Source organism: Lynx rufus, unplaced genomic scaffold (genome assembly GCF_022079265.1).
Source record: "Lynx rufus isolate CCGP_SWC_20201006 ecotype Redwood Valley unplaced genomic scaffold, mLynRuf1.p SCAF_3, whole genome shotgun sequence".
In the NCBI taxonomy this organism is placed as follows: Eukaryota; Metazoa; Chordata; class Mammalia; order Carnivora; family Felidae; genus Lynx; species Lynx rufus.
The window spans coordinates 140,968,849-140,986,901 of NW_025814845.1; positions in this window are offsets into that span (position 1 = coordinate 140,968,849).

Below are 18,053 nucleotides of genomic sequence, written 5' to 3' on the forward strand. Positions count from 1 at the left end.
CCTCAATACCCATCACCCACCCGCCCCTCCCTCCCACCCCCCATCAACCCTCAGTTTGTTCTCAGTTTTTAACAGTCTCTTATGCTTTGGCTCTCTCCCACTCTAACGTCCTTTTTTTTTTTTTTTTTTTTTCCTTCCCCTCCCCCATGGGTTCCTGTTAAGTTTCTCAGGATCCACATAAGAGTGAAACCATATGGTATCTGTCTTTCTCTGTATGGCTTATTTCACTTAGCATCACACTCTCCAGTTCCATCCACGTTGCTACAAAAGGCCATATTTCATTCTTTCTCATTGCCACGTAGTATTCCATTGTGTATATAAACCACAATTTCTTTATCCATTCATCAGTTGATGGACATTTAGGCTCTTTCCATAATTTGGCTATTGTTGAGAGTGCTGCTATGAACATTGGGGTACAAGTGCCCCTATGCATCAGTACTCCTGTATCCCTTGGGTAGATTCCTAGCAGTGCTATTGCTGGGTCATAGGGTAGGTCTATTTTTAATTTTCTGAGGAACCTCCACACTGTTTTCCAGAGCGGCTGCACCAATCTGCATTCCCACCAACAGTGCAAGAGGGTTCCCGTTTCTCCACATCCTCTCCAGCATCTATAGTCTCCTGATTTGTTCATTTTGGCCACTCTGACTGGCGTGAGGTGATACCTGAGTGTGGTTTTGATTTGTATTTCCCTGATAAGGAGCGACGCTGAACATCTTTTCATGTGCCTGTTGGCCATCTGGATGTCTTCTTTAGAAAAGTGTCTATTCATGTTTTCTGCCCATTTCTTCACTGGGTTATTTGTTTTTCGGGTGTGGAGTTTGGTGAGCTCTTTATAGATTTTAGATACTAGCCCTTTGTCCGATATGTCATTTGCAAATATCTTTTCCCATTCCGTTGGTTGTCTTTTAGTTTTGTTGGTTGTTTCCTTTGCTGTGCAGAAGCTTTTTATCTTCATAAGGTCCCAGTAATTCACTTTTGCTTTTAATTCCCTTGCCTTTGGGGATGTGTCGAGTAAGAGATTGCTACGGCTGAGGTCAGAGAGGTCTTTTCCTGCTTTCTCCTCTAAGGTTCTGATGGTTTCCTGTCTCACATTTAGGTCCTTTATCCATTTTGAGTTTATTTTTGTAAATGGTGTGAGAAAGTGGTCTAGTTTCAACCTTCTGCATGTTGCTGTCCAGTTCTCCCAGCACCATTTGTTAAAGAGGCTGTCTTTTTTCCATTGGATGTTCTTTCCTGCTTTGTCAAAGATGAGTTGGCCATATGTTTGTGGGTCTAGTTCTGGGGTTTCTATTCTATTCCATTGGTCTGTGTGTCTGTTTTTGTGCCAATACCATGCTGTCTTGATGATGACAGCTTTGTAGTAGAGGCTGAAGTCTGGGATTGTGATGCCTCCTGCTTTGGTCTTCTTCTTCAAAATTCCTTTGGCTATTCGGGGCCTTTTGTGGTTCCATATGAATTTTAGGATTGCTTGTTCTAGTTTCGAGAAGAATGCTGGTGCAATTTTGATTGGGATTGCATTGAATGTGTAGATAGCTTTGGGTAGTATTGACATTTTGACAATATTTATTTTTCCAATCCATGAGCAGGGAATGTCTTTCCATTTCTTTAAATCTTCTTCAATTACCTTCATAAGCTTTCTATAGTTTTCAGCATACAGATCCTTTACATCTTTGGTTAGATTTATTCCTAGGTATTTTATGCTTTTTGGTGCAATTGTGAATGGGATCAGTTTCTTTATTTGTCTTTCTGTTGCTTCATTGTTAGTGTATAAGAATGCAACTGATTTCTGTACATTGATTTTGTATCCTGCAACTTTGCTGAATTCATGTATCAGTTCTAGCAGACTTTTGGTGGAGTCTATCGGATTTTCCATGTATAATATCATGTCATCTGCAAAAAGCGAAAGCTTGACTTCATCTTTGCCAATTTTGATGCCTTTGATTTCCTTTTGTTGTCTGATTGCTGATGCTAGCACTTCCAGCACTATGTTAAATAACAACGGTGAGAGTGGGCATCCCTGTCGTGTTCCTGATCTCAGGGAAAAAGCTCTCAGTTTTTCCCCGTTGAGGATGATGTTAGCTGTGGGCTTTTCATAAATGGCTTTTATGATCTTTAAGTATGTTCCTTCTATCCCGACTTTCTCAAGGGTTTTTATTAAGAAAGGGTGCTGGATTTTATCAAAGGCCTTTTCTGCATCGATTGACAGGATCATATGGTTCTTCTCTTTTTTTTTGTTAATGTGATGTATCACGTTGATTGATTTGCGAATGTTGAACCAGCCCTGCATCCCAGGAATGAATCCCACTTGATCATGGTGAATAATTCTTTTTATATGCTGTTGAATTCGATTTGCTAGTATCTTATTGAGAATTTTGGCATCCATATTCATCAGGGATATTGGCCTGTAGTTCTCTTTTTTTACTGGGTCTCTGTCTGGTTTAGGAATCAAAGTAATACTGGCTTCATAGAATGAGTCTGGAAGTTTTCCTTCCCTTTCTATTTCTTGGAATAGCTTGAGAAGGATAGGTATTATCTCTGCTTTAAACGTCTGGTAGAACTCCCCTGGGAAGCCATCTGGTCCTGGACTCTTATTTGTTGGGAGATTTTTGATAACCGATTCAATTTCTTCGCTGGTTATGGGTCTGTTCAAGCTTTCTATTTCCTCCTGATTGAGTTTTGGAAGAGTGTGGGTGTTCAGGAATTTGTCCATTTCTTCCAGGTTGTCCAATTTGTTGGCATATAATTTTTCATAGTATTCCCTGATAATTGTTTGTATCTCTGAGGGATTGGTTGTAATCATTCCATTTTCATTCATGATTTTATCTATTTGGGTCATCTCCCTTTTCTTTTTGAGAAGCCTGGCTAGAGGTTTGTCAATTTTGTTTATTTTTTCAAAAAACCAACTCTTGGTTTCGTTGATCTGCTCTACAGTTTTTTTGGATTCTATATTGTTTATTTCTGCTCTGATCTTTATTATTTCTCTTCTTCTGCTGGGTTTAGGCTGCCTTTGCTGTTCTGCTTCTTTTTCCTTTAGGTGTGCTGTTAGATTTTGTATTTGGGATTTTTCTTGTTTCTTGAGATAGGCCTGGATTGCGATGTATTTTCCTCTCAGGACTGCCTTCGCTGCGTCCCAAAGCGTTTGGATTGTTGTATTTTCATTTTCGTTTGTTTCCATATATTTTTTGATTTCTTCTCTAATTGCCTGGTTGACCCACTCATTCGTGAGTAGGGTGTTCTTTAACCTCCATGCTTTTGGAGGTTTTCCAGACTTTTTCCTGTGGTTGACTTCAAGCTTCATAGCATTGTGGTCTGAAAGTATGCATGGTATAATTTCAATTCTTGTAAACTTATGAAGGGCTGATTTGTGACCCAGTATATGATCTATCTTGGAGAATGTTCCATGTGCACTCGAGAAGAAAGTATATTCTGTTGCTTTGGGATGCAGAGTTCTAAATATATCTGTCAAGTCCATCTGATCCAGTGTCTCATTCAGGGCCCTTGTTTCTTTATTGACCGTGTGTCTAGATGATCTATCCATTTCTGTAAGTGGGGTGTTAAAGTCCCCAGCAATTACCACATTCTTATCAATAAGGTTGCTTATGTTTATGAGTAATTGTTTTATATATTTGGGGGCTCCGGTATTCGGCGCATAGACATTTATAATTGTTAGCTCTTCCTGATGGATAGACCCTGTAACTATTATATAATGTCCTTCTTCATCTCTTGTTACAGCCTTTAATTTAAAGTCTAGTTTGTCTGATATAAGTATGGCTACTCCAGCTTTCTTCTGGCTTCCAGTAGCATGATAAATAGTTCTCCATCCCCTCACTCTCAATCTAAAGGTGTCCTCAGGTCTAAAATGAGTCTCTTGTAGACAGCAAATAGATGGGTCTTGTTTTTTTATCCATTCTGATACCCTATGTCTTTTGGTTGGCGCATTTAATCCATTTACATTCAGTGTTATTATAGAAAGATACGGGTTTAGAGTCATTGTGATGTCTGTATGTTTTATGCTTGTAGTGATGTCTCTGGTACTTTGTCTCACAGGGTCCCCCTTAGGATCTCTTGTAGGGCTGGTTTAGTGGTGACAAATTCCTTCAGTTTTTGTTTGTTTGGGAAGACCTTTATCTCTCCTTCTATTCTAAATGACAGACTTGCTGGATAAAGGATTCTCGGCTGCATATTTTTGCTGTCTAGCACCCTGAAAATCTCGTGCCAATTCTTTCTGGCCTGCCAAGTTTCAAAAGAGAGATCAGTCACGAGTCTTATAGGTCTCCCTTTATATGTGAGGGCACGTTTACCCCTTGCTGCTTTCAGAATTTTCTCTTTATCCTTGTATTTTGCCAGTTTCACTATGATATGTCGTGCAGAAGATCGATTCAAGTTACGTCTGAAGGGAGTTCTCTGTGCCTCTTGGATTTCAATGCCTTTTTCCTTCCCCAGTTCAGGGAAGTTCTCAGCTATGATTTCTTCAAGTACCCCTTCAGCACCTTTCCCTCTCTCTTCCTCCTCTGGGATACCAATTATGCGTAAATTATTTCTTTTTAGTGTATCACTTAGTTCTCTAATTTTCCCCTCATACTCCTGGATTTTTTTATCTCTCTTTTTCTCAGCTTCCTCTTTTTCCATAACTTTATCTTCTAGTTCACCTATTCTCTCCTCTGCCTCTTCCATCCGAGCTGTGGTGGTTTGCATTTTGTTTTCCATTTCCTTTAAAGCGTTTTTCAGCTCCTCGTGCCTGTTCATTAGTCCCCTGATGTCTGTAGCAAGAGATTCTCTGCTGTCCTGTATGCTGTTTTCCAGCCCAGCGATTAATTTTATGACTATTATTCTAAATTCACTTTCTGTTATATTATTTAAATCCTTTTTGATCAGCTCATTAGCTGTTGTTATTTCCTGGAGATTCTTCTGGGGGGAATTCTTCCGCTTGGTCATTTTGGATAGTCCCTGGTGTGGTGAGGGCCTGCAGGGCACTTCCCCTGTGCTGTGGTGTATAACTGGAGTTGGTGGGCGGGGCCGCAGTCCGACCTGATGTCTGCCCCCAGCCCACCGCTGGGGCCACAGTCAGACTGGTGTGTGCCTTCTCTTCCCCTCTCCTAGGGGCGGGATTCACTGTGGGGTGGCGTGGCCCGTCTGGGCTACTTGCACACTGCCAGGCTTGTGATGCTGGGGATCTGGCGTATTAGCTGGGGTGGGAAGGCATGGTGCACGGCGGCAGGGGGGGCAGGCTTAGCTCGCTTCTCCTTAGGTGATCCACTTCAGGAGGGGCCCTGTGCAGCCGGAGGGAGTCAGATCGCTGCCGGAGGTTTGGCTCCGCAGAAGCACAGAGTTGGGTGTTCGCGCGGAGCGAGCAATTTCCCTGGCCGGAGCCGGTTCCCTTTGGGATTTTGGCTGGGGGATGGGCGGGGGAGATGGCGCTGGAGAGCGCCTTTGTTCCCCGCCAAACTGAGCTCTGTCGTCCGGGGGCTCCGCAGCTCACCCTCCCTTTGTCCTCCAGCCTTCCCGCTTTCTGAGCAGAGCTGTTAACTTATGACCTCCCAGACGCTAAGTCGCGCTTGCTGTCGGAACACAGTCCGTCAGGCCCCTCCGCTTTTGCAAGCCGGACTCGGGGGCTCTGCTTGGCCGGCGAGCCGCCCCTCCGCCCCGGCTCCCTCCCGCCAGTCCGTGGAGCGCGCACCGCCTCGCCGCCCTTCCTACCCTCTTCCGTGGGCCTCTCGTCTGCACTTGGGTCCGGTGACTCTGTTCTGCTAATCCTCTGGCGGTTTTCTGGGTTATTTAGGCAGGTGTAGGTGGAATCTAAGTGATCAGCAGGACGCGCGGTGAGCCCAGCGTCCTCCTACGCCGCCATCTTCCTCAATCAACATCTATGTACTTTTGGTCTTTCCAAATTTTTTCTTGTGGTTGACTTCAAGTTTTATAGCATTGTGGTCAGTAAATATGCATTGTATGATCTCAGTCTTTCTGTACTAGTTGATGCCTGATTTGTGACCTATTATGTGTTCTATTCTGGAGAATGTCCCATGTATACTTGAAAAGAATGTGTATTCTGCTGCTTAGGATGATTGTTCTGAATATATCTGTTGAGTCCATCTGGTCCAGTATGTCCTTCAAAGCCACTGTTCCCTTGTTGATTTTCTGCTTTGATAATCTGTCCATTTATGCGTGTGGGGTTTTAAAATTCCCTACTATTTTTGTATCATTATTAACTAGTTACTTTATGTTTATTGTTATTTGTTTTAGATATTTGGGTGCTTTCAAATTGAGGGAATAAATACATACAATTGTTATATATTCTTGTTGGATATTCCCCTTTATTGTGATATAGTGCCCCTCTTCATCTCTTTTTACAGTCTTTGTTTTAAAGCCTAGTTTATCCAATATAAGTATTGTGACTCTGACTTTCTTTTGACATCACTTTGTGTGATAAGTGTTTCTCCGCCCGCTCACTTTCAATCTGCAGGTGTCTTTAGGTCTAAAATAAGTCTCTTATAGGCAGCATATAGATAGGTCTTGTTTTTTTTTTTTAATCCATTCTGACACCTTATGTCTTTTAATTGGAATATTTAGTCCATTTACATTTAGATTATTAGTAGATATATATATTTATTGCCATTCTGTTACTTTTTTGTTGTTTTTGGAGATTTTCTCTGATCCTTTCTTATCTTTGTCAATTCTGGTCTCTCCTTTGCATTCAAAGAGTCCCCTTTAATATTTCTTGCAGGGCTGGTTTATTGGTCATGAACTCCTTTAGTTTTTGTTTGTCTGGGAAACTCTTTATCTCTCCTATTTTGAATGATAGCCTTGCTGGATAGAGTATTCTTGGCTGCAGCTTTTTTTCTCATTCATCATGTTGAATATATCATGTCATTCCCTTCTGGCTTCCCAAGTTTCTGTTGAAAGATGTGCATATAGCCTATGGATCTTTCTTTGTAAGTTAGGGACTTCTTTTATCTTGTTGCCCTTAGGATTTTTCCTTTATTGTTATATTTTGCAAAATTAATTACAGTATGTCCTGGAATTGGCCCACTTTTGTTGATTTTGGAGAAATTTATCTGTGCCTCTTGTATTTGGATGCCTGTTTCCTTCCCCAGAGTAGAGAAGTTTTCAGCGATTATTTTCTCAAATAAATTTTCTACCCCTTTTTCTCTCTCTTCTTCTTCTGGGACTCCTATAACACAAACATTATTAGATTTCATGGAGTCACTAAATTCTCTAAGTCTATTCTTGTGTTCCATAATTCTTTCTCTCTTTTGTTCAACTTCATTATTTTCCATTATTTTATTTTCTATATCACTTATTTGTTTTCTGCTTTTTCCATCCTTGTGTTCATTGCATCCAGTCTGTTTCAAATTTCAGTATTGTATATCTCATTTCTGACTGATTGTTTTTTAACTCTTTTAGCTCTGCAGTAAGGGCCTCCATGAAGTCTTCGATTCTTTTCTCAATTCCAGTGAGTATCCTTTTGATTGTTGCTTTAAATTCTCCATCAGTCATATTATTTATATCTCTTTCAGTTAGATCTATGGCCGTGACCTTATTTTGTTATTTCATTTGGGATGAATTCTTCCATCTTGGCATGTTGTCTAAATCTCTGTCTTCCCTGTGTTAGCAAAGCCTGTTATGTTTCCTGCTCCTGAGAGGAATGGCTTTATGAAGGATAGGTCACATAAGGTCCCGGGCCTGGTGCTTCAGGGAGTTGTCTGGTGGGTGCTGCATGCACTCTGCTGCTGTGTTTTCGCTGCTCTATCCTTCAAGGCAGTCATCTGCAGATCCTCCCCTTGCCAGCAGTGGGCAGTGTTTGGACCTTGGCCAGAGTATGAGTTTTAACTAGATATGCTCTGGCCGGTTTATTAAATGAGACCTAATGCTACTTCTACTAGAACTAAAGCTTTGCAGAACTCTCTAGTAGAAAGACATCGTCTGTGTAGGGGTTTGTGCCAGGCTTCTGGGGGAGGGGCCCACTGTGCTAGTTCTGAGGCATAGTTGCTGGAGAAAAGCAGAGTGTAAGGGTGCAGGACTTGGTGTAAGCAGGTTAGGCAACCAGTGTTGGTGCTGTGCTGTTTACTGAAGGCAGTCCTGCTGAACTGCCAGAGAGGGAAATAGACCCAGAGTCCTCCTTTGTTCCCAGAGAGGGGTGTCTGTGCTGGCTGCTCTCAGGGAAGCACTTCCAGAAATGCAAATAATCTCCCTTCTCTGCATCCCAGGCATTTTTCAGATCACCATTTTCATGCTGTCTGCCTCCGGGTTGTGTGCCCGTCTTCTCTCCAGGAGCAGCATGGTGTCTATCCCAGGCTCTATCCCAACCAAGCCTGCTGACCTTTAAAACTCCAGGCTTTAAAAATGTTGTGGTGTGCACCAGGGCCTGTTCTGGTCTTCTGGGGGAGGTTCTCACTGCCCTGGGACTGATACAGGTTTGACCAATAAGGCAGCTGTGCCAGAGCACAGGGTTGTGTGCCCGACTGGGAGCAAGCAGGCTAGGCAGCCAGTGTCAGGCTGATCTGCTGTTGGCATCCGGCTCTGCATCTATGTTGAGGGGCTGAGAGGGAAATGATGCCCACCAGCTCTTTTGTCCGCTGAGAGGTAACTTTGCAAATGCCACCTCTCACAGATGTTCTCCAGGAAGAGCGAAGTCTCTCCCCAGTGCACCTTAGGCAATCCTCAGATTGCACCATCTACCCCGGGGTTGTTTGCCTGCTTTCTCTCCAGGAGTAGGGTAGTGCCCTCAAGTCTCTGTCTCAGCCAAGCCTACCCAGCTTTAAATCTCCAGTGTTCAAGACCCACCAGTTGCAAAAATTCATGAAAATCAATACCCCTCATTTTCCCCATCAGTGGATTTGGGGGAAGTGTTCTCCTTGTGTATATCCCTATGTGCTCCACTCTCTCTTGCCTCTTTCTGTGACCAAGCTCCTCCGCTCTGCCCTCCAGAGCACCTGCAATCTGTTTCTCCCCAAACCACATCTCCACATTTCCTGCCTTCCTCATGTGGCCTCCTCTTTGCATCTAGTTGAGAAGTTTGCTCTGTCAGTCCTCAGGTTGGTGTCTTGGGTGTTCAAAATGATGTGATAGTTATCTAGTTATGCTTGAGGGAGGAGATACACCTAGGGTCCTCCTACTACACCACCATCTTAGCTCCCTAAAAAACACTATTGCTAATTTTTATTAGCAGTTTATTATTTATTTTATTACTTAGGATGCTGCAACTAATAATCCTATACAAATCCTAAGGTTTCCTAAATACATGTTACTAAATGATCTATCACAGTTACTAACTCAGGGAAAAAAAATGGGTAAGCCTTGGCACACCGCTACAGCCAGCTGTTCCAAGCCAGGGGATCCCAAGGGTACTGGACAAATCAGAAGCATGGCTCCGGGGAGAGGGCGGGGTTGGCCAACAATCTTGCTGAAGAAACTTGGATAAACTAAACTCATAGCAAGATAAGTCAATACGTCAAGATACAAGGGTTTGATAAAAAGAAAGGGGAAAATTTATTTTGGGTGCTGGAAGCCAGGGGAGGTGGCAGACCCAGCCTCAACAACTGACCTCTCCACCTGCAAGATGAACTTCCAGAGTGTGTAGGGAGAGATTCAGAGCATACATGCAAGACAGCAGGCAGAGAGCATGCGATCAAAGGTGGGGGTCAGTATGTGTTCAGTCCACTCCACAATCATGGGGAGGGAAGGGGACATGTGAGGTATAGTCTTCTAGGAATTCTGTTGCTATCAGGTTTCAGTCATGGTAACTGTTGGAGCCTATAGTTGAGCAAGAGGGCTCACTGACACGTCTCCTTTTCTACACAGGTCTACAATTTCAACATGGTCTTGGCTGTTTTGTTTTTTTTTGTTGTTGATATATAAGAATGCTATTGTATTGTTTTATTCTGGTTTTCTCTATATATATTGAACTTACATCCATCATCTTGTTGATCTCTTATATCTATTATTGTGTCTGTGGAATTTTTCAGCTACCATTTTTCTGTATAATTTTTAAAGTACATATTTTGGGAAATGGTGTATCAAATAATTTCATGTTGAGAAGCCCATCTTGAAGCAGGATGTGTGTGTGTGTGTGTGTGTGTGTGTGTGTGTGTGTGATATCTATCCCTATCCCTATATCTGTATCTATCTATATCTGTACCTATATCATCTATACCTATATCTATACATTTATTTATCTACAGATATTCCTTGACCTATGATAGGGTTACATTTCAATAAACATAAGGTGAAAATGTATCTAATACACACAACCTACAGAATATCATAGTTTAGCCTAGCCGGTCTTAAATGGTCTCAGAACAGTTACATTAGCCTAGAGTAGGGTAAAGTCATTTACCACAAAGCTTATTCTATAATAAAATGTTGAATATCTCATGCAATTTATTGAATACTATACTGAAAGTGAAAAACAGAATGACTGTATGGGTACAGAATGTTGGTAAATGTGTCGATTGTTCACCCTCACGATTGCATGGCTGACTTGGACCTGCAGCTCTCAGCCATTGCCCAGCATCATGAAAGACATCACATCGCACAGCACTACACCTAGAGAAGATCAAAATTCAAAATCTGAAATACATTTGCTACTGAATTCATATCACTTTTATACCACGTAAAGTTGAAAAATTGTAATCTAAACAATTGTAAGTCAGGGACTATCTGTATGAATGTTGGTGTTAACATCATCCATAGAAAGGTTGCACGGTTAAGAGCTCTTATTTGAAGATCAGTAGAAAAGTAGCCACTTAAGAACTAAGTAGCCACTTACAGAACTTTAGTTTCGGGGCACCTGGGTGGCTTAGTCGGATAAGCATCTGACATTGGCTCAGGTCATGATCTAGCGGTTCATGAGTTCGAGTTTCGTTTTGGGCTCTGTGCTGACAGCTCAGAGCCTGGAGCCTGCTTGGGATTCTGTGTCTCCCTCTCTGCCCCTCTCCAACTCATGCTCTGTCTCTCAAAAGATGAATAAATGTTAAAAAAAATTTGGGGCGCCTGGGTGGCTTGGTCGGTTGAGTGTCTGACTTCGGCTCAGGTCATGATCTCACAGTCCGTGAGTTCGAGCCCCGCGTTGGGCTCTGTGCTGACAGCTCAGAGCCTGGAGCCTCTTTCAGATTCTGTGTCTCCCTCTCTCTGCCCCTCCCCTGTTCATGCTCTGTCTCTCTCTGTCTCAAAAATAAATAAACGTTAAAAAAAATTTAAAAAAAATTAAAAAAAAGAACTTTCATTTTAATCAAGGAGAAAGGAAAGAAATAAACCAAAGCACTACAACAACAGAGTCATCACTTCCTTTATCTCAGATTCCCATACATATCAGCAAAAATGAAAACAACTTTCCTGCTGGTACTATTATCTGTGATAGCAGATCCTTTTCTCCTCAATGAGGGTCTAAGAAGGACAATCTGTCTCACAGGTGGCAGAGGCAATAAAAACGGGGAAGGTGAAGAATTTCAGCATAAGAACAAGAAAAAATGTAGATGGGCTAGACAATTACAGTCAACAAAAGGACTAAAGGAATGAATTTTGTTTGTTTTTGTTCCAACTTTGCCCATTCTTTCTCTATTTTCTTAGAGTTCCCATAGAGATGAGACTTTCACACAAAATGATCCTCTTCTAAGCCACGCAGAAACAAAACAGATATTTAAAAAAAGAGAGAAACAAAAGAGAGAAAGAATTTAATTTAAAGCTGTGATGATGGGAAACCAAAGAAAATCCCTTTTCTTTGGGTTGTGTGCTTATTTGGAATGGCAGTAATTTTGCTAAACATACTTTTCTTCTGATAGCTCTTAGGAAATGGCCTTGTACTTAATGTTCTATTCCAAGCTTTGAATAATGAAAGTTTGTAGAATAAAAAAAGAATTCTGGAGAGAGCCATCTAAGTACTTTTTTTACAGTGAAACATTGATTTTTTTTTCTGAGTAGTTTCTCTTTTAATTATAAAAGTTATACATATAAAAAGAAAATTCATACCTTACTGCAAGGCACACAGAAATTTTCAACATCTCCTGTGATTCCACCACCGGGAAAAAGAGCCACTATTATTATCTCTGATCATTGTGCGTGCGCGTGTGTATATGTGTGTGTGTGTGTGTGTGTGTGTGTGTAGATATATACATAGACATTTTTTTTCTGTAGTACTCTATATCAAATACTTACTTGTAGGCATTTATATTCCTATAATTGTAAAAAACATTTCAAATTATTATGCAAGCGTAACTTTAAATATAAATCTGAAATTATGTATTCAATTTTCTCTGAATAATGCTAGCAATTGGAATTGTTTGGATGTATAGATATAAAGAAGTTTATGCCTTTTGAAGGGCATAACTTTCCAATCTATTTCACACTGAAGTGAAGAAAATAGTAAGTTGTATTATAAATCATAATCGTTATGGACATCTTGGATATTGCACGATTGTCAAAAACTAAATCATTTTAATCTTTTTACATACTCCTATTTATGTATTATGAGTTAAAAATATTTTAAAATATGTGCTCTCACTTGAGGTTCTAACATAATCTTTGTAAACATTAAAAAAGAGGAAACAAATACATGTTAGACTAAGATATCCTTCCTTTTATTCCTACTTAACATAAAAAGAGGGAAAACATGCATCCTCATAAAGCTTTAGACTATGTAAACAGCTAAATTGAAGGCCTAATCTGAACATCAAAATGGACTTAGAATTACCTAGAATAGTCACATAGTTAATATAATTGATCTCCTTTATCTTTTTCAAAGACAGCTATTGCTTTAAATACTTTCTTATGGTTTCATAATAATTTGAATTCTACATGTGAAGCTTTAAAACTCAACCTTTTGGAGCCATGTGGGTGGGTCATTCGGTTAAGCATCCAACTTTGGCTCAGTTCATGACCTCTCAGTTTGTAAGTTCGAGCCCCAGGCGGGGTTCTGTGCCCAATGCTCAAAGCCTGGAGCCTGCTTCAGATTCTTTCTCTCTCTCTCTCTCTCTCTCTCTCTCTGCTCCCTCCCCTGCTCACTCTCTCTCTCAAAAATAAACATTAACAAAATAATTAAATCAAAATCAACCTTTTGACCACTCCTAATGGCTTCTTCCAACTGTACCCTAAGTGGACACATGCTGCAGTTATCTGACTGCATATATGCAGTTAACAATACACACTATCTCCAAGTCTGCCTTCCAAAGCCTAAATCCTAGGAAAAACAGGGGATTAATCACAGACAAAAAGGAACAATAAGACCCATAGCAGTATCTCTGTCGCCAATTTACTGTCATAGCTTATAAACTGCAGTAGACGATGCCCATCATTTCATCAGACAGGCGTGGGCCTCTTCATTTTGTAATCTTGACCTAATAATTATCACCAGTGAATTTCACATGTTAAGAGATTAAGATAATTTGCTTCCCATGTATATGACATGTGCTTAAAGCAGAAGTCATTGCTCATAGAACAGATTTTCCGCAAAACCTCTCTTGTGTATAAAATACTTCATTTGATTTATTTTTTTAAGAGTTTACTTATTTTGAAGGAGAGAGAGAGAGAGAGAAAGAACAAACAGGGGAGGGGCAGAGGGAGGAGAGAGAGAAAGGATCCCAAGCAAGCTCCGTGCTGCCAGTGTGGAGCTTGATGCGGTGCTCAAATTCCCAAACTGTGAGATCATGACCTGAGCCTAAATCAAGAGTCAGATGCTTAACAGACCTAGTCAATCAGGCAACTCCTTATCTGATTTTTTAAATTTTTTTTAACATTTATTCATTTTTGAGAGAGAGAGAGAGACAGAGCATGAGCAGGGGAGGGGCAGAGAGAGAGGGAGACACAGGATCAGAAGCAGGCTCCAGGCTCTGAGCTGTCAACCCAGAGTCCGACGCGGGGCTTGAACTCAGGGACTGAGTTTACCTGAGCCAAAGTCGGACTCAAGTTTACCTGAGCCAAAGTCGGACGCCCAACTGACTGGGCTACCCAGGCGCCCCATCTTTACCTGATTCTTAAAACAGCCTTGTGAGATAGGTAGGCCTACTCTTACTGTAATGAAAACCGTACTGTACAGATGAGTAAATTGAGGCTCAGAAGTGAAATGACTTACCTGAGGGACCAAAGCTGTTGGACAAATAGCCATACTGGAAATCTAGCTGTAAAATCTCCGGATCTGTATGATTTCCACTGTAGCATAGCATGCAATTTTACATAGCATGGTAAAATATAACTTTAGAAAGCATAATTCATTTTTTTGCATTTGTAATAAATTAATGACTATTATGCCAAATTATTACTTTAAAAACATGCTGATAATGAAGTTTCCCCATCATGAATCACAGACCCTATTGTGCCAGGCTGCAGGCTTGGAGCATGGAGAGATTCTTGGAACAGTGGTTCTTATAAAAACCACCATGCAGAACCATTTTAAATTATTACATTTTTTCCTTTCCTGCTGTCCCATTTTCCAATTAGTTTCACTGGATACGTGCTCCTTTCCACTCTAGACCAATCTATCTCTGGCCATTGGGCGAGGAATAGATAGCCCGAGAAGCTAATTCTATTTTAGCTAACAAATCCTTATTTCCAAGTCCTTACTGTCAATTAGTTTCGAGTTTGTGAGATTGGGTAAATAGAAGCCTAACAAATGTTCGTGTATAACAATAAATCAGTGTTGCATTTTACCAGTGATAAATCTAATTTTTTAAATGGCCAGATGGTTAAAGAGAAACACAAGGTTAGCCAAGCAAGTTCAGTTGGCATGAGACATTGATAATGTGCTCAATACAAGCCAAACAAGGTCATGTTATTAAAAGTCTAATGCTTTTAATTTTTTTAGCCATGTTTAGGATAAGGTAAAAAGTTCAGAGACATTGAGGATTGTGTATAAAGGCACTCACTCAACTGAGAGATTATCAAGTCAAGAGATGTCTGTTCAAAAGTAGATGTTTACTAAAACAGTGCCTGAGTTCATCATTGTAGAAGATACCAAAATGGTGATCTTTTAAAAGTCAAATATTTTCAGAAGGCATTTTTCATTATTATTGCAGGGGAATTAGGCTTAACCTTGTGGAAAAACAGTGAATGTGGGTCAGAAGTGTCTCCAGTTTTGTCCTTGATTATAAGCCAGCTGCACAGACATCTCGTCTAAAAGTTCTGTGCCTAGTTTTGTCATTTAAAAATAGAAATTATACACACCCCCTCACACATACACAATTATTTATGAGGTTTGGACCCAACTGGTATTTATAAATCATTGATGCTAATGTATTTTCACTGTTCCCTCATAGTCTCACTCTCCTACATAAACAATTAAATTCCAGAAGTCCTCTCATATGCCCTGGAAGCTATTTTTTTAAAGGTTCTCTGTCTCTGTCTCATGCCAGCCAAAACTGTGCTTAAAATGCATTCTTCTCCCAGCCCACGCCTACACCTATGCAGGCAAATGTAATTGGAGAAAAATATACAAACATGCTCTCTTTAAATGCAGGACCTCTAACCTTGAATCAACCATTATTACTGTCCAATAATTTCACTGCAAGCTTTGAGGCCACTCACTTTTCCCCTAATGTGGATGATGATTTCATATGTTTCTCTTCTCAAGTCTTTAGCACCCCCAAACCCATCCTCACCCTCAGGGACTTGGCATTCAGTTCACTGAGAAGATACAAACAATCAGAGATTCCCACAGTCTTCTTCCACCATGTATACACAACCTATCAGCCCCTGTGTCCCGAGACCTGTCTCCTATTTCATGACTATTAAAACCCACATTCCTGCCCCTTTTCCTTTCCTTGCCTAAAGAGTTATCATTTTTCAGTGTCTTCAACTACTTTCTTTCCTATTTACTTTTCTTTTTTTTAATTTGTTTAAATGTTTATTTATTATTTTTGACAGAGACAGAACTCAAGCGAGGGAGGGGCAGAGAGAGAGGAGACACAGAATCTGAAACAGGCTCCAGGCTCTGAGCTGTCCACCCAGAGCCCAACGCGGGGCTTGAACCCAGGAACAGGGAGATCATGACCTGAGCCGAATTCAGACTCTTTAACTCACCGAGCCACCCAGGCTCCCCCTTTTAATCTTGAACCTACTCCAGTCAGATCTTGCCACTGAACTGACCCTTGCAAAATCACCAATGACCTCCACATTGATAAATGACCCAACTAACCTACTTGAATCTTCATTTACATTCATATGTTTGACTTTTTCCTCCTTGAAATATTTTTCTACTTTGATTCCAGAAAATCTGCTCTTCTGATTGTTCCTATTACAAGATCCCTCTTTCTCTTGTTCTTTGACTTATTCTTTCTTACTTGCCGCCACCCCCTGCCAATCTGCTAAACACTGAAGTGCCCCAAAGCTCAGTTCTCAGATCTCTATCCTTTTCTATTTTCTGTCATCATCCTACCCCAAAGCTTTAAATGCCATTTATATGCTAATGAATTGCCAAACTAAATTTCCAGCCTGATCACCTCCACAAAATTCCAGGCAAACATACCTACTTTTTCTCAAAGTATCCCCTTACATGTTGGCTATCTCAGCTGAACACATTCAAAAGTAAATTTCTTATCTCTCCCCAAAATACGTAGTTCCTGCAGATTTCCTTTTCTTAGTTCTTGGCCAAATTTAATCTTCCAGTTACTGTGGTCAAAGTTGAGAGTCATTTTTGATTAATCTCTTTTAATCACACCCCATCCAATCCAGGAGACAATCATATTATTTGTTTGTTTGTTTCCAAAAAAATATCACTATGTCCTCTGACACCACCTGTATCCAAGCCTTTATCCTTTTTCCTTTACATTATTACATAAATATTTAACTCCTCTTTAGACTCACCTATAGCTTAAATCAGACCTTGACACTTAACTGCTCCAACGCTCCCCTGGTTTCCTGTATTGCATAGAATCTTTACTTGACACCATATTTATAATTGCAACCATCCCCATATTCTTTTCTCCCTTCCTTGCCTTATTTTTTTCCATTATACTTGTCAGTATATGATATAAAATGTATTTTCTTATTATATTACTTATTGTCAGTTTACCTCATTAAAATGTAAGTAGATGTCGCACAAGTACACAACTATTTTTCTGTTTCGTTCATTAAACATAATGAATCACATAACCAAGCTCAAAACAATTATTAAAATAATGATAATACATGTGAAATCACTTTGAAAATTATAAAGTTCTATAAAAATTTTGGTAGTATTATAATGTCAGTTAATTTAGCCAGACATTCTTCCTTTGGAATCTAACATCAAATCATAAATATCCAGGAACACCGGGTGGCTGTGCTTACGGCTCAGAGCCTGGAGCCTGCTTCAGATTCTGTGTCTCCCTCTCTCTCTGCCCCTCCCCCCTTAAGTGCTCTCTCTCTCTCTCTCTCTCTTTCCTCTCTCTCTCTCTCTCTCTCTCTCAAAAATAAACAAACATTTAAAAAATTTTGTAATCATAAATATCTATCTTTACTAGTAATTGTATTTCCTGTGCTTCAGGAACTAAGCTAAATGTGGCTCCATAACTCTAATACAGGTGAAAGCGAGAAAGGATTAAATGGTCAAAACCACGTGAAGAAATATAATGCTACAGTTTATTTAGTTCAGAAAAAGCATTTTTAAAATAATAAAGCTATACCTGTGGAAGTTAAATAAATGCATGGATTTTAGCAAATGTGACTGACTAGACCAATTCTTGTGGTTTTCTTGCAGAGAATATTTTAGTCTTTTGACTTAGAGCGTGCATATAGAGATTTTTAATACTTACATATGATAACAGAGAGCTTCCTTTTATGTGGTCAATAGCATAATAAACAAAATCATTGATGGCTAATATTCGAATATTAGCACAATCTCAATAATGTAAGTCCGTATTTAATTATAAAAAATTCTAACTACAACCATATAATTTAATTTATAATATAATCTTATGTAACCAACAGTTTTTTTCCTTCAGTTTGTAGGGAACTGTTAGTGAATTTCTTTTGAGAACAAGCTAATCTACAAATCCCATGCATTTTGAATGTAAACATAATGACGTAACAGCTCTAGAAATATTGTGTAAGCTTGAAAAGTTTATTACAGTTTAAGGTATTACTTTACA